This window comes from Anser anser (assembly GCF_964211835.1).
Source record: "Anser anser genome assembly, chromosome: 22".
In the NCBI taxonomy this organism is placed as follows: Eukaryota; Metazoa; Chordata; class Aves; order Anseriformes; family Anatidae; genus Anser; species Anser anser.
This window is the reverse complement of record NC_139743.1, coordinates 406,595-430,659: the sequence shown is the minus strand read 5'-3', so window position 1 is coordinate 430,659 and position 24,065 is coordinate 406,595. Positions and strand designations below refer to the sequence as shown.

At 58.6% G+C, this 24,065-nt stretch overlaps 1 long non-coding RNA gene across 1 annotated transcript in view; it reads left to right on the top strand.

Moving 5' to 3' along the window:
* LOC310885166 overlaps positions 1 to 24,042 on the top strand; it is a 331,937-nt gene extending 307,895 nt beyond the window's left edge. Inside the window, exon 2 of the long non-coding RNA XR_014574581.1 lies at positions 23,824 to 24,042. This is a non-coding gene — a long non-coding RNA (uncharacterized lncRNA). The remainder of the gene's footprint in view (positions 1 to 23,823) is intronic.
* The last annotated feature ends 23 nt before the right edge of the window (positions 24,043 to 24,065 follow it).

Genomic DNA, 24,065 nt, shown 5'->3' with positions numbered 1-24,065 from the left:
GCACTGAGGATGCAGTGCAGTGAGTCCAGAGAGTGCTCTGGCACCACTGGGGATGCAGTGCAGTGAGTCCAGAGAGTGCACTGGCACCACTGGGGATGCAGTGCAGTGAGTCCAGAGAGTGCACTGGCACCACTGGGGATGCACTTCAGTGAGTCCAGAGAGTGCACTGGCACCACTGAGAATGCCCTTCAGTGAGTCCAGAGAGTGCACTGGCACCACTGGGGATGCACTGCAGTGAGTCAAGAGAGTGCACTGGCACCACTGGGGATGCAGTTCAGTGAGTCCAGAGAGTGCACTGGCTCCAGAGGGGATGCACTGCAGTGAGTCCAGAGAGTGCACTGGCACCACTGGGGATGCACTGCAGTGAGTCCAGAGAGTGCACTGGCTCCAGAGGGAATGCACTGCAGTGAGTCCAGTGAGTGCACTGGCAGCACTGGGGATGCAGTGCAGTGAGTGCAGAGAGTGCACTGGCACCACTGGGCATGCAGTGCAGTGAGTCCAGAGAGTGCACTGGCACCACTGGGGATGCAGTGCAGTGAGTCCAGAGAGTGCACTGGCAGCACTGGGGATGCAGTGCAGTGAGTCCAGAGAGTGCACTGGCAATACTGGGGATGCAGTGCAGTGAGTCCAGAGAGTGCACTGGCACCACTGGGGCTGCAGTGCAGTGAGTCCAGAGAGTGCACTGGCTCCTCTGGGGATGCAGTGCAGTGAGTCCAGAGAGTGCTCTGGCACCACTGGGGATGCACTGAAGTGAGTCCAGAGAGTGCACTGGCACCACTGGGGATGCAGTGCAGTGAGTCCAGAGAGTGCACTGGCAACACTGGGGTTGCAGTGCAGTGAGTCCAGAGAGTGCACTGGCACCACTGGGGATGCAGTGCAGTGAGTCCAGAGTGTGCACTGGCACGACTGGGAATGCAGTGCAGTGAGTCCAGAGATTGCACTGGCACCACTGGGGATGCACTTCAGTGAGTCCAGAGAGTGCACTGGCACCACAGGTGATGCACTGCAGTGAGTCCAGAGAGTGCACTGGCACCACTGGGGATGCAGTGCAGTGAGTCCAGAGAGTGCACTGGCACCACTGGGGATGCACTGCAGTGAGTCCAGAGAGTGCACTGGCACCAGAGGGAATGCACTGCAGTTAGTCCAGTGAGTGCACTGGCACCACTGGGTATGCAGTGCAGTGAGTGCAGAGAGTGCACTGGCACAACTGGGGATGCAGTGCAGTGAGTCCAGAGAGTGCAGTGACACCACTGGGGATGCAGTGCAGTGAGTCCAGAGAGTGCACAGGCAGCACTGGGGATGCAGTGCAGTGAGTCCAGAGAGTGCACTGGCAGCACTGGGGATGCAGTGCAGTGAGTCCAGAGAGTGCACTGGCACCACTGGGGATGCACTGCAGTGAGTCCAGAGAGTGCACTGGCACCAGAGGGAATGCACTGCAGTGAGTCCAGTGAGTGCACTGGCACCACTGGGGATGCACTGCAGTGAGTCCAGAGTGCACTAGCACCACTGGGGATGCAGTGCAGTGAGTCCAGAGAGTTCACTGGCACCACCGGCAATGCACTGCAGTGAGTCCAGAGAGTGCTCTGGCACCACTGCGGATGCACTTAAGTGAGTCCAGAGAGTGCACTGGCACCACTGGGGATGCAGTGACGCGAGTCCAGAGAGTGCACTGGCTCCACTGGGGATGCAGTGACGCGAGTCCAGAGAGTGCACTGGCACCACTGGGGATGCACTGCAGTGAGTCCAGAGAGTGCACTGGCACCACTGTGGATGCACTGCAGTGAGTCCAGAGAGTGCACTGGCACAACTGGGGATGCAGCGCAGTGACTCTAGAGAGTGCACTGGCACCACTGCGGATGCGGTGCAGTGAGTCCAGAGAGTGCACTGGCACCACTGGGGATGCAGTGCAGTGAGTCCAGAGAGTGCACTTGCACCACTGAGAATGCACTTCAGTGAGTCCAGAGAGTGCACTGGCACAACTGGGGATGCACTGCAGTGAGTCCAGAGAGTGCACTGGCACCACTGGGGATGCAGTGCAGTGAGTCCAGAGAGTGCACGGGCTCCACTGGGGATGCAGTGCAGTGAGTCCAGAGAGTGCACTGGCAACACTGGGGATGCAGTGCAGTGAGTCCAGAGAGTGCACTGGCACCACTGGGGATGCAGTGCAGTGAGTCCAGAGAGTGCCCTGGCACCAATGGGGATGCAGTGCAGTGAGTCCAGAGAGTGCACTGGCACCACTGGGGATGCAGTACAGTGAGTCCAGAGAGTGCACTGGCACCACTGGGGATGCACAGCAGTGAGTCCAGAGAGTGCACTGGCACCACTGGGGATGCAGTGCAGTGAGTCCAGAGAGTGCACTGGCACCATTGGAGATGCGGTGCAGTGAGTCCAGAGAGTGCACTGGCACCACTGGGGATGCAGTGCAGTGAGTCCAGAGAGTGCACTGGCACCACTGGGGATGCAGTTCAGTGAGTCCAGAGAGTGCACTGGCACCACTGGGGATGCACTGCAGTGAGTCCAGAGAGTTCACTGGCACCACTGGAGATGCACTTCAGTGAGTGCAGAGACTGCACTGGCACCACTGGGGATGCAGTGCAGTGAGTCCAGAGAGTGCACTGGCACCACTGGGGATGCAGTGCAGTGAGTCCAGAGAGTGCACTGGCACCAATGGGGATGCACTTCAGTGAGTCCACAGAGTGCACTGGCACCACTGGGGATGCAGTGCAGTGAGTCCAGAGAGTGCACTGGCACCATTGGAGATGCAGTGCAGTGAGTCCAGAGAGTGCACTGGCACCACTGGGGATGCAGTGCAGTGAGTCCAGAGAGTGCACTGGCACCACTGGGGATGCACTGCAGTTAGTCCAGAGAGTGCACTGGCACCAGTGGGGATGCACTGCAGTGAGTCCAGAGAGTTCACTGGCACCACTGGGGATGCACTTCAGTGAGTCCAGAGAGTGCACTGGCAGCACTGGGGATGCAGTCCAGTGAGTCCAGTGAGTGTACTGGCACCACTGGGGATGCACTGCAGTGAGTCCAGAGAGTGCATTGGCACCACTTGGGATGCACTGCAGTGAGTCCAGAGAGTGTACTTGCACCACTGGGGATGCAGTGCAGTGAGTCCAGAGAGTGCACTGGCACCACTGGGGATGCAGTGCAGTGAGTCCAGAGAGTGCACTGGCACCAATGGGGATGCACAGCAGTGAGTCCACAGAGTGCACTGGCACCACTGGGGATGCAGTACAGTGAGTCCAGAGAGTGCACTGGCACCACTGGGGATGCACTGCAGTGAGTCCAGAGAGTGCTCTTGCACCACTGGCGATGCAGTGCAGTGAGTCCAGAGAGTGCACTAGCACCACTGGGGATGCAGTGCAGTCAGTCCAGTGAGTGAACTGGCACCACTGGGGATGCACTGCAGTGAGTCCAGAGAGTGCACTGGCACCATTGGAGATGCAGTGCAGTGAGTCCAGAGAGTGCACTGGCACCACTGGGGATGCACTGCAGTGAGTCCACAGAGTGCACTGGCACCACTGGGGATGCACTGCAGTGAGTCCAGAGAGTGCACTGGCTCCACTGGGGATGCAGTGCAGTGAGTCCAGAGAGTGCTCCGGCACCACTGGGGATGCAGTGCAGTGAGTCCACAGAGTGCACTAGCACCACTGGGGATGCAGTGCAGTGAGTCCAGAGAGTGCACTGGCACCAGAGGGAATGCAGTGCAGTGAGTGCAGGGAGTGCACTGGCACCACTGGGGATGCAGTGCAGTGAGTCCAGAGAGTGCACTGGCACCATTGGAGATGCAGTGCAGTGAGTCCAGACAGTGCACAGGCAGCACTGGGGATGCAGTGCAGTGAGTCCAGAGAGTGCTCTGGCACCACTGGGGATGCAGTGCAGTGAGTCCAGAGAGTGCACTGGCACCACTGGGATGCAGTGCAGTGAGTCCAGAGAGTGCACTGGCACCACTGGGGATGCAGTGCAGTGAGTCCAGAGAGTGCACTGGCACCACTGGGGATGCACTGCAGTGAGTCCAGAGAGTGCACTGGCACCACTGAGAATGCACTTCAGTGAGTCCAGAGTGTGCACTGGTACCACTGGGGATGCACTGCAGTGAGTCCAGAGAGTGCACTAGCACCACTGGGGATGCAGTGCAGTGAATCCAGTGAGTGCACTGGCACCACTGGGGATGCAGTGCAGTGAGTCAAGAGAGTGCACTGGCACCACTGGGGATGCACTGCAGTGAGCCCAGAGAGTGCACTGGCACCACCGGGGATGCGGTGCCGGGAGTCCAGAGAGTGCACTGGCACCACTGGGGATGCAGTGCAGTGAGTCCAGAGAGTGCACTGGCACCACTGGGGATGCAGTGCAGTGAGTCCAGAGAGTGCACTGGCACCACTGGTGATGCACTGCATTGAGTCCAGAGAGTGCTCTGGCACCACTGGGGATGCACTGCAGTGAGTCCAGAGAGTGCACTGGCACCACTGGGGATGCAGTGCAGTGAGTCCAGAGAGTGCACTGGCACCACTGGTGATGCACTGCAGTTACTCCAGAGAGTGCACTGGCACCACTGGGGATGCGGTGCGGTGAGTCCAGAGAGTGCACTGGCACCACTGGGGATGCAGTGCAGACAGTCCAGTGAGTGTACTGGCACCACTGGGGATGCACTGCAGTGAGTCCAGAGAGTGCACTGGCACCACTGAGAATGCCCTTCAGTGAGTCCAGAGAGTGCACTGGCGCCACTGGGGATGCACTGCAGTGAGTCCACAGAGTGCACTAGCACCACTGGGGATGCAGTGCAGTGACTCCAGGGAGTGCACTGGCACCACTGGGGATGCACTTCAGTGAGTCCAGAGAGTGCACTGGCACCACTGGGGATGCAGTGCAGTGAGTCCAGAGAGTGCACTGGCACCACTGGGGATGCAGTGCAGTGAGTCCAGAGAGTGCACTGGCACCACTGGGGATGCAGTGCAGTGAGTCCACAGAGTGCACTGGTACCACTGGGGATGCAGTGCAGTGAGTCCAGAGAGTGCACTGGCACCACTGGGGATGCGGTGCAGTGAGTCCAGAGAGTGCACTGGCACCACTGGGGATGCAGTGCAGTGAGTCCAGAGAGTGCACTGGCACCACTGGGGATGCAGTGCAGTGAGTCCAGAGAGTGCACTGGCAGCACTGGGGATGCACTACAGTGAGTCCAGAGAGTGCACTGGCACCACTGGGGATGCACTGCAGTGAGTCCAGAGAGCGCACTGGCACCACTGGGGATGCACTGCAGTGAGTACACAGAGTGCACTGGCACCACTGGGGATGCACTTCAGTGAGTCCAGAGAGTGCACTGGTACCACTGGGGATGCACTGCAGTGAGTCCAGAGAGTGCACTAGCACCACTGGGGATGCAGTGCAGTGAATCCAGTGAGTGCACTGGCACCACTGGGGATGCAGTGCAGTCAGTCCAGTGAGTGCACTGGCACCACTGGGGATGCACTGCAGTGAGTCCACAGAGTGCACTGGCACCACTGAGAATGCACTTCAGTGAGTCCAGAGAGTGCACTGGCACTACTGGGGATGCACTGCAGTGAGCGCAGAGAGTGCACTGGCACCACTGAGAATGCACTTCAGTGAGTCCAGAGAGTGCACTGGCACTACTGGGGATGCACTGCAGTGAGCCCAGAGAGTGCACTGGCACCACTGGGGATGCGGTGCCGGGAGTCCAGAGAGTGCACTGGCACCACTGGGGATGCAGTGCAGTGAGTCCAGAGAGTGCACTGGCACCACTGGGGATGCACTGCAGTTACTCCAGAGAGTGCACTGGCACCACTGGGGATGCGGTGCGGTGAGTCCAGAGAGTGCACTGGCACCACTGGGGATGCAGTGCAGTCAGTCCAGTGAGTGTACTGGCACCACTGGGGAAACACTGCAGTGAGTCCAGAGAGTGCACTGGCACCACTGAGAATGCCCTTCAGTGAGTCCAGAGAGTGCACTGGCACCACTGGGGATGCACTGCAGTGAGTCCACAGAGTGCACTAGCACCACTGGGGATGCAGTGCAGTGAGTCCAGAGAGTGCACTGGCACCACTGGGGATGCACTTCAGTGAGTCCAGAGAGTGCACGCGCTCCACTGGGCATGCAGTACAGTGAGTCCAGAGAGTGCACTGGCAGCACTGAGGATGCAGTGCAGTGAGTCCAGAGAGTGCTCTGGCACCACTGGGGATGCAGTGCAGTGAGTCCAGAGAGTGCACTGGCACCACTGGGGATGCAGTGCAGTGAGTCCAGAGAGTGCACAGGCACCACTGGGGATGCACTTCAGTGAGTCCAGAGAGTGCACTGGCACCACTGAGAATGCCCTTCAGTGAGTCCAGAGAGTGCACTGGCACCACTGGGGATGCACTGCAGTGAGTCCAGAGAGTGCACTGGCACCACTGGGGATGCAGTTCAGTGAGTCCAGAGAGTGCACTGGCTCCAGAGGGGATGCACTGCAGTGAGTCCAGAGAGTGCACTGGCACCACTGGGGATGCACTGCAGTGAGTCCAGAGAGTGCACTGGCTCCAGAGGGAATGCACTGCAGTGAGTCCAGTGAGTGCACTGGCAGCACTGGGGATGCAGTGCAGTGAGTGCAGAGAGTGCACTGGCACCACTGGGCATGCAGTGCAGTGAGTCCAGAGAGTGCACTGGCACCACTGGGGATGCAGTGCAGTGAGTCCAGAGAGTGCACTGGCAGCACTGGGGATGCAGTGCAGTGAGTCCAGAGAGTGCACTGGCAATACTGGGGATGCAGTGCAGTGAGTCCAGAGAGTGCACTGGCACCACTGGGGCTGCAGTGCAGTGCGTCCAGAGAGTGCACTGGCTCCTCTGGGGATGCAGTGCAGTGAGTCCAGAGAGTGCTCTGGCACCACTGGGGATGCACTGAAGTGAGTCCAGAGAGTGCACTGGCACCACTGGGGATGCAGTGCAGTGAGTCCAGAGAGTGCACTGGCAACACTGGGGTTGCAGTGCAGTGAGTCCAGAGAGTGCACTGGCACCACTGGGGATGCAGTGCAGTGAGTCCAGAGTGTGCACTGGCACGACTGGGAATGCAGTGCAGTGAGTCCAGAGATTGCACTGGCACCACTGAGGATGCACTTCAGTGAGTCCAGAGAGTGCACTGGCACCACAGGTGATGCACTGCAGTGAGTCCAGAGAGTGCACTGGCACCACTGGGGATGCAGTGCAGTGAGTCCAGAGAGTGCACTGGCACCACTGGGGATGCACTGCAGTGAGTCCAGAGAGTGCACTGGCACCAGAGGGAATGCACTGCAGTGAGTCCAGTGAGTGCACTGGCACCACTGGGTATGCAGTGCAGTGAGTGCAGAGAGTGCACTGGCACAACTGGGGATGCAGTGCAGTGAGTCCAGAGAGTGCAGTGACACCACTGGGGATGCAGTGCAGTGAGTCCAGAGAGTGCACAGGCAGCACTGGGGATGCAGTGCAGTGAGTCCAGAGAGTGCACTGGCACCACTGGGGATGCAGTGCAGTGAGTCCAGAGAGTGCACTGGCACCACTGGGGATGCACTGCAGTGAGTCCAGAGAGTGCACTGGCACCAGAGGGAATGCACTGCAGTGAGTCCAGTGAGTGCACTGGCACCACTGGGTATGCAGTGCAGTGACTCCAGAGAGTGCACTGGCACCACTGGGGATGCAGTGCAGTGAGTCCAGAGAGTGCAGTGACACCACTGGGGATGCAGTGCAGTGAGTCCAGAGAGTGCACAGGCAGCACTGGGGATGCAGTGCAGTGAGTCCAGAGAGTGCACTGGCACCACTGGGGATGCAGTGCAGTGAGTCCAGAGAGTGCACGCGCTCCACTGGGCATGCAGTACAGTGAGTCCAGAGAGTGCACTGGCAGCACTGAGGATGCAGTGCAGTGAGTCCAGAGAGTGCTCTGGCACCACTGGGGATGCAGTGCAGTGAGTCCAGAGAGTGCACTGGCACCACTGGGGATGCAGTGCAGTGAGTCCAGAGAGTGCACTGGCACCACTGGGGATGCACTTCAGTGAGTCCAGAGAGTGCACTGGCACCACTGAGAATGCCCTTCAGTGAGTCCAGAGAGTGCACTGGCACCACTGGGGATGCACTGCAGTGAGTCAAGAGAGTGCACTGGCACCACTGGGGATGCAGTTCAGTGAGTCCAGAGAGTGCACTGGCTCCAGAGGGGATGCACTGCAGTGAGTCCAGAGAGTGCACTGGCACCACTGGGGATGCACTGCAGTGAGTCCAGAGAGTGCACTGGCTCCAGAGGGAATGCACTGCAGTGAGTCCAGTGAGTGCACTGGCAGCACTGGGGATGCAGTGCAGTGAGTGCAGAGAGTGCACTGGCACCACTGGGCATGCAGTGCAGTGAGTCCAGAGAGTGCACTGGCACCACTGGGGATGCAGTGCAGTGAGTCCAGAGAGTGCACTGGCAGCACTGGGGATGCAGTGCAGTGAGTCCAGAGAGTGCACTGGCAATACTGGGGATGCAGTGCAGTGAGTCCAGAGAGTGCACTGGCACCACTGGGGCTGCAGTGCAGTGAGTCCAGAGAGTGCACTGGCTCCTCTGGGGATGCAGTGCAGTGAGTCCAGAGAGTGCTCTGGCACCACTGGGGATGCACTGAAGTGAGTCCAGAGAGTGCACTGGCACCACTGGGGATGCAGTGCAGTGAGTCCAGAGAGTGCACTGGCAACACTTGGGTTGCAGTGCAGTGAGTCCAGAGAGTGCACTGGCACCACTGGGGATGCAGTGCAGTGAGTCCAGAGTGTGCACTGGCACGACTGGGAATGCAGTGCAGTGAGTCCAGAGATTGCACTGGCACCACTGGGGATGCACTTCAGTGAGTCCAGAGAGTGCACTGGCACCACAGGTGATGCACTGCAGTGAGTCCAGAGAGTGCACTGGCACCACTGGGGATGCAGTGCAGTGAGTCCAGAGAGTGCACTGGCACCACTGGGGATGCACTGCAGTGAGTCCAGAGAGTGCACTGGCACCAGAGGGAATGCACTGCAGTTAGTCCAGTGAGTGCACTGGCACCACTGGGTATGCAGTGCAGTGAGTGCAGAGAGTGCACTGGCACAACTGGGGATGCAGTGCAGTGAGTCCAGAGAGTGCAGTGACACCACTGGGGATGCAGTGCAGTGAGTCCAGAGAGTGCACAGGCAGCACTGGGGATGCAGTGCAGTGAGTCCAGAGAGTGCACTGGCAGCACTGGGGATGCAGTGCAGTGAGTCCAGAGAGTGCACTGGCACCACTGGGGATGCACTGCAGTGAGTCCAGAGAGTGCACTGGCACCAGAGGGAATGCACTGCAGTGAGTCCAGTGAGTGCACTGGCACCACTGGGTATGCAGTGCAGTGACTGCAGAGAGTGCACTGGCACAACTGGGGATGCAGTGCAGTGAGTCCAGAGAGTGCAGTGACACCACTGGGGATGCAGTGCAGTGAGTCCAGAGAGTGCACAGGCAGCACTGGGGATGCAGTGCAGTGAGTCCAGAGAGTGCACTGGCACCACTGGGGATGCAGTGCAGTGAGTCCAGAGAGTGCACTGGCACCACTGGGGATGCAGTGCAGTGAGTCCAGTGAGTGTACTGGCACCACTGAGAATGCACTTCAGTGAGTCCAAAGAGTGCACTGGCACCACTGGGGATGCACTGCAGTGAGTCCAGAGAGTGCACTAGCACCACTGGGAATGCAGTACAGTGAGTCCAGTGAGTGCACTGGCACCTCTGGGGATGTAGTGCAGTGACTCGAGAGAGTGCACTGGCACCACTGGGGATGCAGTGCAGTGAGTCCAGAGAGTGCACTGGCAACACTGGGGTTGCAGTGCAGTGAGTCCAGAGAGTGCACTGGCACCACTGGGGATGCAGTGCAGTGAGTCCAGAGAGTGCACTGACACCCCTGGGGATGCAGTGCAGTGAGTCCACAGAGTGCACTGGCAGGACTGGGGATGCAGTGCAGTGAGTCCAGAGAGTGCACTGGCACCACTGGGGATGCAGTGCAGTGAGTCCAGAGTGTGCACTGGCACCACTGGGGATGCACTGCAGTGAGTCCAGAGAGTGCACTGGCTCCAGAGGGAATGCACTGCAGTGAGTCCAGTGAGTGCACTGGCAGCACTGGGGATGCAGTGCAGTGAGTGCAGAGAGTGCACTGGCACCACTGGGCATGCAGTGCAGTGAGTCCAGAGAGTGCACTGGCACCACTGGGGATGCAGTGCAGTGAGTCCAGAGAGTGCACTGGCAGCACTGGGGATGCAGTGCAGTGAGTCCAGAGAGTGCACTGGCAATACTGGGGATGCAGTGCAGTGAGTCCAGAGAGTGCACTGGCACCACTGGGGCTGCAGTGCAGTGAGTCCAGAGAGTGCACTGGCTCCTCTGGGGATGCAGTGCAGTGAGTCCAGAGAGTGCTCTGGCACCACTGGGGATGCACTGAAGTGAGTCCAGAGAGTGCACTGGCACCACCGGGGATGCAGTGCAGTGAGTCCAGAGAGTGCACTGGCAACACTGGGGTTGCAGTGCAGTGAGTCCAGAGAGTGCACTGGCACCACTGGGGATGCAGTGCAGTGAGTCCAGAGTGTGCACTGGCACGACTGGGAATGCAGTGCAGTGAGTCCAGAGATTGCACTGGCACCACTGGGGATGCACTTCAGTGAGTCCAGAGAGTGCACTGGCACCACAGGTGATGCACTGCAGTGAGTCCAGAGAGTGCACTGGCACCACTGGGGATGCAGTGCAGTGAGTCCAGAGAGTGCACTGGCACCACTGGGGATGCACTGCAGTGAGTCCAGAGAGTGCACTGGCACCAGAGGGAATGCAGTGCAGTGAGTCCAGTGAGTGCACTGGCACCACTGGGTATGCAGTGCAGTGAGTGCAGAGAGTGCACTGGCACAACTGGGGATGCAGTGCAGTGAGTCCAGAGAGTGCAGTGACACCACTGGGGATGCAGTGCAGTGAGTCCAGAGAGTGCACAGGCAGCACTAGGGATGCAGTGCAGTGAGTCCAGAGAGTGCACTGGCACCACTGAGAATGCACTTCAGTGAGTCCAGAGAGTGCACTGGCACCACTGTGGATGCACTGCAGTGAGTCCAGAGAGTGCACTGGCACCACTGGGGATGCAGTGCAGTGAGTCCAGAGAGTGCACTGGCACCACTGGGTATGCAGTGCAGTGAGTGCAGAGAGTGCACTGGCACGACTGGGGATGCAGTGCAGTGAGTCCAGAGAGTGCAGTGACACCACTGGGGATGCAGTGCAGTGAGTCCAGAGAGTGCACAGGCAGCACTGGGGATGCAGTGCAGTGAGTCCAGAGAGTGCACTGGCACCACTGGGGATGCAGTGCAGTGAGTCCAGAGAGTGCACTGGCACCACTGGGGATGCAGTGCAGTGAGTCCAGTGAGTGTACTGGCACCACTGAGAATGCACTTCAGTGAGTCCAAAGAGTGCACTGGCACCACTGGAGATGCACTGCAGTGAGTCCAGAGAGTGCACTAGCACCACTGGGAATGCAGTACAGTGAGTCCAGCGAGTGCACTGGCACCACTGGGGATGTAGTGCAGTGACTCGAGAGAGTGCACTGGCACCACTGGGGATGCAGTGCAGTGAGTCCAGAGAGTGCACTGACACCCCTGGGGATGCAGTGCAGTGAGTCCACAGAGTGCACTGGCAGGACTGGGGATGCAGTGCAGTGAGTCCAGAGAGTGCACTGGCACCACTGGGGATGCAGTGTAGTGAGTGCAGAGAGTGCACTGTGAACACTGGGGATGCAGTGCAGTGAGTCCAGAGAGTGCACTGGCACCACTGGGGATGCAGTGCAGTGAGTCCAGAGTGTGCACTGGCACCACTGGGGATGCACTGCAGTGAGTCCAGAGAGTGCACTAGCACCACTGGGAATGCAGTACAGTGAGTCCAGCGAGTGCACTGGCACCACTGGGGATGTAGTGCAGTGAGTCCAGAGAGTGCACTGGCACCACTGGGGATGCAGTGCAGTGAGTCCAGAGAGTGCACTGACACCCCTGGGGATGCAGTGCAGTGAGTCCACAGAGTGCACTGGCAGGACTGGGGATGCAGTGCAGTGAGTCCAGAGAGTGCACTGGCACCACTGGGGATGCAGTGTAGTGAGTGCAGAGAGTGCACTGTGAACACTGGGGATGCAGTGCAGTGAGTCCAGAGAGTGCACTGGCACCACTGGGGATGCACTGCAGTGAGTCCAGAGATTGCACTGGCACCACTGGGGATGCAGTGCAGTGAGTCCAGAGAATGCACTGGCACCACTGGGGATGCAGTGCAGTGAGTCCAGAGAGTGCACTGGCACCACTGGGGATGCAGTGCAGTGAGTCCAGAGAGTGCACTGGCACCACTGAGAATGCACTTCAGTGAGTCCAGAGAGTGCACTGGCACCACTGTGGATGCACTGCAGTGAGTCCAGAGAGTGCACTGGCACCACTGGGGATGCAGTGCAGTGAGTCCAGAGAGTGCACTGGCACCACTGGGGATGCACTGCAGTGAGTCCAGAGAGTGCACTGGCACCACTGGGGATGCAGTGCAGTGAGTCCAGAGAGTGCACTGGCACCACTGGGGATGCAGTACAGTAAGTCCACAGAGTGCACTGGTACCAGTGGGGATGCAGTACAGTGAGTCCACAGAGTGCAGTGGCACCACTGGGCATGCAGTGCAGTGAGTCCAGAGAGTGCACTGGCACCACTGGGGATGCACTTCAGTGACTCCAGAGAGTGCACTGGCACCACTGGGGATGCAGTGCAGTGAGTCCAAAGACTTCACCTGCAAAACTGGAGATGCAGTGCAGTGAGTCCAGAGAGTGCACTGGCACCACTGGGGATGTACTGCAGTGAGCCCAGAGAGTGCACTGGCACCACCGGGGATGCGGTGCCGGGAGTCCAGAGAGTGCACTGGCACCACTGGGGATGCACTGCAGTGAGTCCAGAGAGTGCACTGGCACCACTGGGGATGCAGTGCAGTGAGTCCAGAGAGTGCACTGGCACCACTGGGGATGCACTGCAGTGAGTCCAGGGAGTGCTCTGGCACCACTGGGGATGCACTGCAGTGAGTCCAGAGAGTGCATGGCACCACTGGGGATGCAGTGCAGTGAGTCCAGAGAGTGCACTGGCACCACTGGTGATGCACTGCAGTTACTCCAGAGAGTGCACTGGCACCACTGGGGATGCGGTGCGGTGAGTCCATAGAGTGCACTGGCACCACTGGGGATGCAGTGCAGTCAGTCCAGTGAGTGTACTGGCACCACTGGGGATGCACTGCAGTGAGTCCAGAGAGTGCACTGGCACCACTGAGAATGCCCTTCAGTGAGTCCAGAGAGTGCACTGGCACCACTGGGGATGCACTGCAGTGAGTCCACAGAGTGCACTAGCACCACTGGGGATGCAGTGCAGTGAGTCCAGAGATTGCACTGGCACCACTGGGGATGCACTTCAGTGAGTCCAGAGAGTGCACTGGCACCACTGGGGATGCAGTGCAGTGAGTCCAGAGAGTGCATTGGCACCACTGGGGATGCAGTGCAGTGAGTCCAGAGAGTGCACTGGCACCACTGGGGATGCACTGCAGTGAGTCCACAGAGTGCACTGGTACCACTGGGGATGCAGTGCAGTGAGTCCAGAGAGTGCACTGGCACCACTGGGGATGCGGTGCAGTGAGTCCAGAGAGTGCACTGGCACCACTGGGGATGCAGTGCAGTGAGTCCACAGAGTGCACTGGCACCACTGGGGATGCAGTGCAGTGAGTCCAGAGAGTGCACTGGCACCACTGGGGATGCAGTGTAGTGAGTGCAGAGAGTGCACTGGCACCACTGGGGATGCACTGCAGTGAGTCCAGAGAGCGCACTGGCACCACTGGGGATGCACTGCAGTGAGTCCACAGAGTGCACTGGCACCACTGAGAATGCACTTCAGTGAGTCCAGAGAGTGCACTGGTACCACTGGGGATGCACTGCAGTTACTCCAGAGATTGCACTGGCACCACTGGGGATGCGGTGCGGTGAGTCCAGAGAGTGCACTGGCACCACTGGGGATGCAGTGCAGTGAGTCCAGTGAGTGTACTGGCACCACTGGGGAAACACTGCAGTGAGTCCAGAGAGTGCACTGGCACCACTGAGAATGCCCTTCAGTGAGTCCAGAGAGTGCACTGGCACCACTGGGGATGCACTGCAGTGAGTCCACAGAGTGCACTAGCACCACTGGGGATGCAGTGCAGTGAGTCCAGAGAGTGCACTGGCACCACTGGGGATGCACTTCAGTGAGTCCAGAGAGTGCACGCGCTCCACTGGGGATGCAGTACAGTGAGTCCAGAGAGTGCACTGGCACCACTGGGGATGCACTGCAGTGAGTCCAGAGAGTGCACTGGCAGCACAGAGAATGCAGTGCAGTGAGTCCAGAGAGTGCTCTGGCACCACTGGGGATGCAGTGCAGTGAGTCCAGAGAGTGCACTGGCACCACTGGGGATGCAGTGCAGTGAGTCCAGAGAGTGCACTGGCACCACTGGGAATGCACTTCAGTGAGTCCAGAGAGTGCACTGGCACCACTGGTGATGCACTGCAGTGAGTCCAGAGAGTGCACTGGCACCACTGGGGATGCACTGCAGTGAGTCCAGAGAGTGCACTGGCACCACTGGGGATGCACTGCAGTGAGTCCAGAGAGTGCACTGGCTCCACAGGGAATGTACTGCAGTGAGTTCAGTGAGTGCACTGGCAGCACTGGGGATGCAGTGCAGTGAGTGCAGAGAGTGCACTGGCACCACTGGGGATGCACTTCAGTGAGTCCAGAGAGTGCAGTGGCACCACTGGGGATGCAGTGCAGTGAGTCCAGAGAGTGCACTGGCAGCACTGGGGATGCAGTGCAGTGAGTCCAGAGAGTGCACTGTCACTACTGGGGATGCAGTGCAGTGAGTCCAGAGAGTTCACTGGCACCACTGGGGCTGCAGTGCAGTGAGTCCAGAGAGTGCACTGGCACCACTGGGGATGCAGTGCAGTGAGTCCAGAGAGTGCTATGGCACCACTGGGGATGCACTGAAGTGAGTCCAGAGAGTGCACTGGCACCACTGGGGATGCAGTGCAGTGAGTCCAGAGAGTGCACTGGCAACACTGGGGTTGCAGTGCAGTGAGTCCAGAGAGTGCACTGGCACCACTGGGTATGCAGTGCAGTGAGTCCAGAGTGTGCACTGGCACGACTGGGAATGCAGTGCAGTGAGTCCTGAGATTGCACTGGCAACACTGGGGATGCACTTCAGTGAGTCCAGAGAGTGCACTGGCACCACAGGTGATGCACTGCAGTGAGTCCAGAGAGTGCACTGGCACCACTGGGGATGCAGTGCAGTGAGTCCAAAGAGTGCACTGGCACCACTGGGGATGCACTGCAGTGAGTCCAGAGAGTGCACTGGCACCAGAGGGAATGCACTGCAGTGAGTCCAGTGAGTGCACTGGCACCACTGGGTATGCAGTGCAGTGAGTGCAGAGAGTGCACTGGCACAACTGGGGATGCAGTGCAGTGAGTCCAGAGAGTGCAGTGACACCACTGGGGATGCCGTGCAGTGAGTCCAGAGAGTGCACAGGCAGCACTGGGGATGCAGTGCAGTGAGTGCAGAGAGTGCACTGGCACCACTGGGGATGCAGTGCAGTGAGTCCAGAGAGTGCACTGGCACCACTGGGGATGCAGTGCAGTGAGTCCAGTGAGTGTACTGGCACCACTGGGGATGCACTGCAGTGAGTCCAGAGAGTGCACTGGCACCACTGAGAGTGCACTTCAGTGAGTCCAGAGAGTGCACTGGCACCACTGGGGATGCAGTGCAGTGAGTCCAGAGAGTGCACTGGCAGCACAGAGGATGCAGTGCAGTGAGTCCAGAGAGTGCTCTGGCACCACTGGGGATGCAGTGCAGTGAGTCCAGAGAGTGCACTGGCACCACTGGGGATGCAGTGCAGTGAGTCCAGAGAGTGCACTGGCACCACTGGGGATGCACTTCAGTGAGTCCAGAGAGTGCACTGGCACCACTGGTGATGCACTGCAGTGAGTCCAGAGAGTGCACTGGCACCACTGGGGATGCACTGCAGTGAGTCCAGAGAGTGCACTGGCACCACTGGGGATGCACTGCAGTGAGTCCAGAGAGTGCACTGGCTCCAGAGGGAATGCACTGCAGTGAGTCCAGTGAGTGCACTAGCAGCACTGGGGATGCAGTGCAGTGAGTGCAGAGAGTGCACTGGCACCACTGGGGAAGCAGTGCAGTGAGTCCAGAGAGTGCAGAGGCACCACAGGGGATGCAGTGCAGTGAGTCCAGAGAGTGCACTGGCAGCACTGGGGATGCAGTTCAGTGAGTCCAGAGAGTGCACTGGCAATACTGGGGATGCAGTGCAGTGAGTCCAGAGAGTGCACTGGCACCACTGGGGCTGCAGTGCAGTGAGTCCAGAGAGTGCACTGGCACCACTGGGGATGCAGTGCACTGAGTCCAGAGAGTGCTCTGGCACCACTGGGGATGCACTGAAGTGAGTCCAGAGAGTGCACTGGCACCACTGGGGATGCAGTGCAGTGAGTCCAGAGAGTGCACTGGCAACACTGGGGTTGCAGTGCAGTGAGTCCAGAGAGTGCACTGGCACCACTGGGGATGCAGTGCAGTGAGTCCAGAGTGTGCACTGGCACGACTGGGAATGCAGTGCAGTGAGTCCAGAGATTGCACTGGCACCACTGGGAATGCACTTCAGTGAGTCCAGAGAGTGCACTGGCACCACAGGTGATGCACTGCAGTGAGTCCAGAGAGTGCACTGGCACCACTGGGGATGCAGTGCAGTGAGTCCAGAGAGTGCACTGGCACCACTGGGGATGCACTGCAGTGAGTCCAGAGAGTGCACTGGCACCAGAGGGAATGCACTGCAGTGAGTCCAGTGAGTGCACTGGCACCACTGGGTATGCAGTGCAGTGAGTGCAGAGAGTGCACTGGCACAACTGGGGATGCAGTGCAGTGAGTCCAGAGAGTGCAGTGACACCACTGGGGATGCAGTGCAGTGAGTCCAGAGAGTGCACAGGCAGCACTGGGGATGCAGTGCAGTGAGTCCAGAGAGTGCACTGGCACCACTGGGGATGCAGTGCAGTGAGTCCAGAGAGTGCACCGGCACCACTGGGGATGCAGTGCAGTGAGTCCAGTGAGTGTACTGGCACCACTGGGGATGCACTGCAATGAGTCCAGAGAGTGCACTGGCACCACTGAGAGTGCACTTCAGTGAGTCCAGAGAGTGCACTGGCACCACTGGGGATGCAGTGCAGTGAGTCCAGAGAGTGCACGGGCTCCACTGGGGATGCACTTCAGTGAGTCCAAAGAGTGCACTGGCACCACTGGGGATGCACTGCAGTGAGTCCAGAGAGTGCACTAGCACAACTGGGAATGCAGTACAGTGAGTCCAGAGAGTGCACTGGCACCACTGGGTATGTAGTGCAGTGACTCGAGAGAGTGCACTGGCACCACTGGGGATGCAGTGCAGTGAGTCCAGAGAGTGCACTGGTACCACTTGGGATGCAGTGCAGTGAGTCCAGTGAGTGCACTGGCACCACTGGGGATGCAGTGCAGTGAGTCCAGAGAGTGCATTGGCACCACTGGGGATGCAGTGCAGTGAGTCCAGAGAGTGCACAGGCACCACTGGGGATGCACTGCTGTGAGTCCAGAGAGTGCACTGGCAGCAGTGGGGATGCACTGCAGTGAGTCCAGAGAGTGCACTGGCACCACTGGGGATGCACTGCAGTGAGTCCAGAGAGTGCACTGGCACCACTGGGGATGCAGTGCAGTGAGTCCAGAGAGTGCACTGACACCACTGGGGATGCACTGCAGTGAGTCCAGAGAGTGCACTGGCACCACTGGGGATGCAGTGCAGTGAGTCCAGAGAGTGCACTGGCAGCACTGGGGATGCAGTGCAGTGAGTCCAGAGAGTGCACTGGCACCACTGGGGATGCAGTGCAGTGAGTCCAGAGAGCGCACTGGCACCACTGGGGATGCACTGCAGTGAGTCCACAGAGTGCACTGGAACCACTGAGAATGCACTTCAGTGAGTCCAGAGAGTGCACTGGCACCACTGGGGATGCACTGCAGTGAGTCCAGAGAGTGCACAGGCAGCACTGGGGAATGCAGTGCAGTGAGTCCAGTGAGTACACTGGCACCACTGGGGATGCAGTGCAGTGAGTCAAGAGAGTGCACTGGCACCACTGGGGATGCACTGCAGTGAGCCCAGAGAGTGCACTGGCACCACTGGGGATGAGGTGCCGGGAGTCCAGAGAGTGCTTTGGCACCACTGGGGATGCACTGCAGTTACTCCAGAGAGTGCACTGGCAACACTGGGGATGCAGTACAGTGAGTCCAGAGAGTGCACGGGCTCCACTGGGGATGCAGTGCAGTGAGTCCAGAGAGTGCACTGGCACCACTGGGGATGCAGTGCAGTGAGTCCAGAGAGTGCACTGACACCACTGGGGATGCAGTGCAGTGAGTCCACAGAGTGCACTGGCACCACTGGGGATGCAGTGTAGTGAGTGCAGAGAGTGCACTGTGAACACTGGGGATGCAGTGCAGTGAGTCCAGAGAGTGCACTGACACCACTGGGGATGCAGTGCAGTGAGTCCACAGAGTGCACTGGCAGGACTGGGGATGCAGTGCAGTGAGTCCAGAGAGTGCACTGGCACCACTGGGGATGCAGTGCAGTGAGTCCAGAGTGTGCACTGGCACCACTGGGGATGCACTGCAGTGAGTCCAGAGATTGCACTGCCACCACTGGGGATGCAGTGCAGTGAGTCCAGAGAGTGCACTGGCACCACTGGGGATGCAGTGCAGTGAGTCCAGAGAGTGCACTGGCACCAGAGGGAATGCACTGCAGTGAGTCCAGAGAGTGCACTGGCACCACTGTGGATGCACTGCAGTGAGTCCAGAGAGTGCACTGGCACCACTGGGGATGCAGTGCAGTGAGTCCAGAGAGTGCACTGGCACCACTGGGGATGCACTGCAGTGAGTCCAGAGAGTGCACTGGCACCACTGGGGATGCAGTGCAGTGAGTCCAGAGAGTGCACTGTCACCACTGGGGATGCAGTACAGTAAGTCCACAGAGTGCACTGGTACCAGTGGGGATGCAGTACAGTGAGTCCAGAGAGTGCAGTGGCACCACTGGGCATGCAGTGCAGTGAGTCCAGAGAGTGCACTGGCACCACTGGGGATGCACTTCAGTGACTCCAGAGAGTGCACTGGCACCACTGGGGATGCAGTGCAGTGAGTCCAAAGACTTCACCTGCAAAACTGGAGATGCAGTGCAGTGAGTCCAGAGAGTGCACTGGCACCACTGGGGATGCAGTGCAGTGAGTCCAGAGATTGCACTGGCACCACCGGGGCTGCAGTGCAGTGAGTCCAGAGAGTGCACTGGCACCACTGGGGATGCACTGCAGTGAGTCTAGAGAGTGCACTGGCACCACTCGGGATGCACTACAGTGAGTCCAGAGATTGCACTGGCACCCCTGGGGATGCAGTGCACTGAGTCCAGAGAGTGCACTGGCACCACTGGGGATGCAGTGCATTGAGTCCAGAGAGTGCACTGGCACAACTGGGGATGCACTTCAGTGAGTCCAGAGAGTGCACTGACACCACTGGGGATGCAGTGCAGTGAGTCCAGAGAGTGCACTGGCACCACTGGGGGTGAAGTGCAGTGAGTCCAGATAGTGCTCTGGCAACACTGGGGATGCACTGCAGTGAGTCCAGAGAGTACACTGGCACCACTGGGGATGCAGTGCAGTGAGTCCAGAGAGTTCACTGGCACCACTGGGGATGCAGTCCAGTGAGTCCAGTGAGTGCACTGGCACCACTGGGGATGCAGTGCAGTGACTGCAGAGAGTACACTGGCACCACCGGGGATTCACTGCAGTGAGTCCAGAGAGTGCACTGGCACCACCTGTGATGCAGTGCAGTGAGTCCAGTGAGTGCACTGGCACCACTGGGGATGCAGTGCTGTGACTCCAGAGAGCGCACTGGCACCACTGGGGATGCAGTGCAGTCAGTCCAGTGAGTGCACTGGCACCACTGGGGGTGCAGTACAGTGAGTCCAGAGAGTGCACTGGCACCAGTGGGGATGCAGTACAGTGAGTCCAGAGAGTGCACTGGCACCACTGGACATGCAGTGCAGTGAGTCCAGAGAGTGCACTGGCACCACTGGGGATGCACTTGAGTGACTCCACAGAGTGCACTGGCAACACTGGGGATGCAGTGCAGTGAGTCCAAAGACTTCACTGGCACCACTGTGGATGCAGTGCAGTGAGTCCAGAGAGTGCACTGGCAGCACTGGGGATGCAGTGAAGTGAGTGCAGAGAGTGCACTGGCACCACTGGGGATGCACTGCAGTGAGTCCAGAGAGTGCACTGGCGCCACTGGGGATGCACTACAGTGAGTCCAGAGAGTGCACTGGCACCACTGGGGATGCAGTGCAGTGAGTCCAGAGAGTGCACTGGCACCACTGGGGATGCAGTGCAGTGAGTCCAGTGAGTGTACTGGCACCACTGGGGATGCACTTCAGTGAGCCCAGAGAGTGCACTGGCACCACTGAGAATGCACTTCAGTGAGTCCAGAGAGTGCACTGGCACCACTGGGGATGCACTGCAGTGAGTCCAGAGAGTGCAATGGCACCACTGGGGATGCAGTCCAGTGAGTCCAGTGAGTGCACTGGCACCACTGGGGATGCAGTGCAGTGACTGCAGAGAGTACACTGGCACCACCGGGGATTCACTGCAGTGAGTCCAGAGAGTGCACTGGCACCACCTGTGATGCAGTGCAGTGAGTCCAGTGAGTGCACTGGCACCACTGGGGATGCAGTGCTGTGACTCCAGAGAGCGCACTGGCACCACTGGGGATGCAGTGCAGTCAGTCCAGTGAGTGCACTGGCACCACTGGGGGTGCAGTACAGTGAGTCCAGAGAGTGCACTGGCACCAGTGGGGATGCAGTACAGTGAGTCCAGAGAGTGCACTGGCACCACTGGACATGCAGTGCAGTGAGTCCAGAGAGTGCACTGGCACCACTGGGGATGCACTTGAGTGACTCCACAGAGTGCACTGGCAACACTGGGGATGCAGTGCAGTGAGTCCAAAGACTTCACTGGCACCACTGTGGATGCAGTGCAGTGAGTCCAGAGAGTGCACTGGCAGCACTGGGGATGCAGTGAAGTGAGTGCAGAGAGTGCACTGGCACCACTGGGGATGCACTGCAGTGAGTCCAGAGAGTGCACTGGCGCCACTGGGGATGCACTACAGTGAGTCCAGAGAGTGCACTGGCACCACTGGGGATGCAGTGCAGTGAGTCCAGAGAGTGCACTGGCACCACTGGGGATGCAGTGCAGTGAGTCCAGTGAGTGTACTGGCACCACTGGGGATGCACTTCAGTGAGCCCAGAGAGTGCACTGGCACCACTGAGAATGCACTTCAGTGAGTCCAGAGAGTGCACTGGCACCACTGGGGATGCACTGCAGTGAGTCCAGAGAGTGCAATGGCACCACTGGGGATGCAGTGCAGTGAATCCTGTGAGTACACTGGCACCACTGGGGATGCAGAGCAGTGAGTCCAGAGAGCTCACTGGCAACACTGGGGATGCAGTGCAGTGAGTCCAGAGAGTGCACTGGCATCACTGGAGATGCAGTACAGTGAGTCCAGTGAATGCACTGTAACCACTGGGGATGCAGTGCAGTGAGTCCAGAGAGTGCACTGACACCACTGGTGATGCAGTACAGTGAGTCCAGTGAGTGCACTGGTACCACTGGGCCTGCAGTGCAGTGAGTCCAGAGAGTGCACTGGCACCACTGGGGATGCAGTGAAGTGAGTCCAGAGAGTGCACTGGCACCACCGATGATGCAGTACAGTGAGTCCAGTGAGTGCACTGGCACTACTGGGGATGTAGTGCAGTGACTCGAGAGAGTGCACTGGCACCACTGGGGATGCAGTGCAGTGAGTCCAGAGAGTGCACTGGCACCACTGGGGATGCAGTGCAGTGAGTCCAGAGAGTGCACTGGCAGCAGTGGGGATGCAGTGCAGTGAGTCCAGAGAGTGCACTGGCACCACTGGGGATGCAGTGCAGTGAGTCCAGAGACTTCACTGGCACCACTGGTAATGCAGTGCAGTGAGTGCAGAGAGTGCACTGGCACCACTGGGGATGCAGTGCAGTGAGTCCAGAGAGTGCAGTGGCACCACTGGGGATGCACTGCAGTGAGTCCAGAGAGTGCACTGGCACCACTGGGGATGCACTGCAGTGAGTCCAGAGAGTGCACTGGCACCATTGGGGATGCACTTCAGTGAGTCCAGAGATTGCACTGGCACCACTGGGGATGCAGTGCAGTGAACCCAGAGAGTGCACTGGCACCACTGGTGATGCAGTTTAGTGAGTCCAGAGAGTGCACTGGCACCACTGGGGATGCACTTCAGTGAGTCCAGAGAGTGTACTGACACCACTGGGGATGCGGTGCAGTGAGTCCAGAGAGTGCACTGGCACCACTGGGGATGCAGTGCAGTGAGTCCAGAGAGTGCACTGGCACCACTGGGGATGCACTGCAGTGAGTCCAGAGACTGCACTGGCACCACTGGGGATGCAGTGCAGTGAGTCCAGAGAGTGCACTGGCACCACTGGGGATGCAGTGCAGTGAGTCCAGAGAGTGCACTGGCACCACTGGTGATGCAGTCCAGTGAGTCCAGTGAATGCACTGGCACCACTGGGGATGCTGTGCAGTGAGTGCAGAGAGTGCACTGGCACCACCTGTGATGCAGTACAGTGTGTCCAGTGAGTGTACTGGCACCACTGGGGATGCAGTGCTGTGACTGCGGAGAGCGCACTGGCACCACTGGGGATGCAGTGCAGTCAGTCCAGTGAGTGCACTGGCACCACTGGGGATGCAGTGCAGTGAGTGCAGAGAGTGCAATGGCACCAATGGGGATGCACTTCAGTGAGTCCAGAGAGTGCACTGGCACCACTGGGGATGCAGTGCAGTGAGTCCAGAGATTGCACTGGCACCACTGGGGATGCAGTGCTGTGACTCCAGAGAGCGCACTGGCACCACTGGGGATGCAGTGCAGTGAGTCCAGAGAGTGCACTGGCACCAGTGGGGATGGAGTGCAGTGAGTCCAGAGAGTGCACTGGCACCACTGGGGATGCACTGCAGTGAGTCCAGAGAGTGCACTGGCACCACTGGGGCTGCAGTGCAGTGAGTCCAGAGAGTGCACTGGCACCACTGGGGATGCACTGCAGTGAGTCCAGAGATTGCACTGGCACCACTGGGGATGCAGTGCAGTGAGTCCAGAGAGTGCACTGGCACCACTGGGGATGCACTACAGTGAGTCCACAGAGTGCACTGGCACCACTGGGGATGCTCTGCAGTGAGTCCAGAGATTGCACTGGCACCACTGGGGATGCAGTGCAGTGAGTGCAGAGAGTGCACTGGCACCACTGGGGATGTACTTCAGTGAGTTCAGAGAGTGCACTTGCACCACTGCGGATGGGTTTCAAGCCAACTGCATTAACCGCTCATGCTTCTTTCTTATGAGACGTTAGTAAACCAATTACATAGCCTTGTCAAGACTAAATCACATGTAAAAATCCTGTACATCTCATGTGGCCAACCACTCCCAACTAGGATTCCAAGAACCAGGAGGTTCGGTGAAAATAGGGCTAGTGCTATTAGAGGGGTGATTATTAGGGTAAGCCCTAAGCTGTCTTTAATGGAGAAGTATGGGTGGAATGGGATTTTGTCGCAGTCTGATACGATTCCTAGTGGGTTATTTGAGCCTGATTCGTGTAGGAAGGTTAGGTGGACTAGGGTGATTCCTGCAATTAGGAAGGGCAGTAGGAAGTGGATGGCGAAGAATCGGGTTAAGGTTGGATTGTCTACTGAGAATCCTCCTCAGGCTCATTCTACTAGAGTTTGCCCAATGTACGGGATGGCTGAGAATAGGTTGGTGATTACGGTGGCCCCTCAGAATGACATTTGTCCTCATGGTAGGACATACCCTACGAAGGCAGTTGCTATTAGGGTGAGTAGGAGGATTACTCCTGTGTTTCAGGTTTCTTTGTATAGGT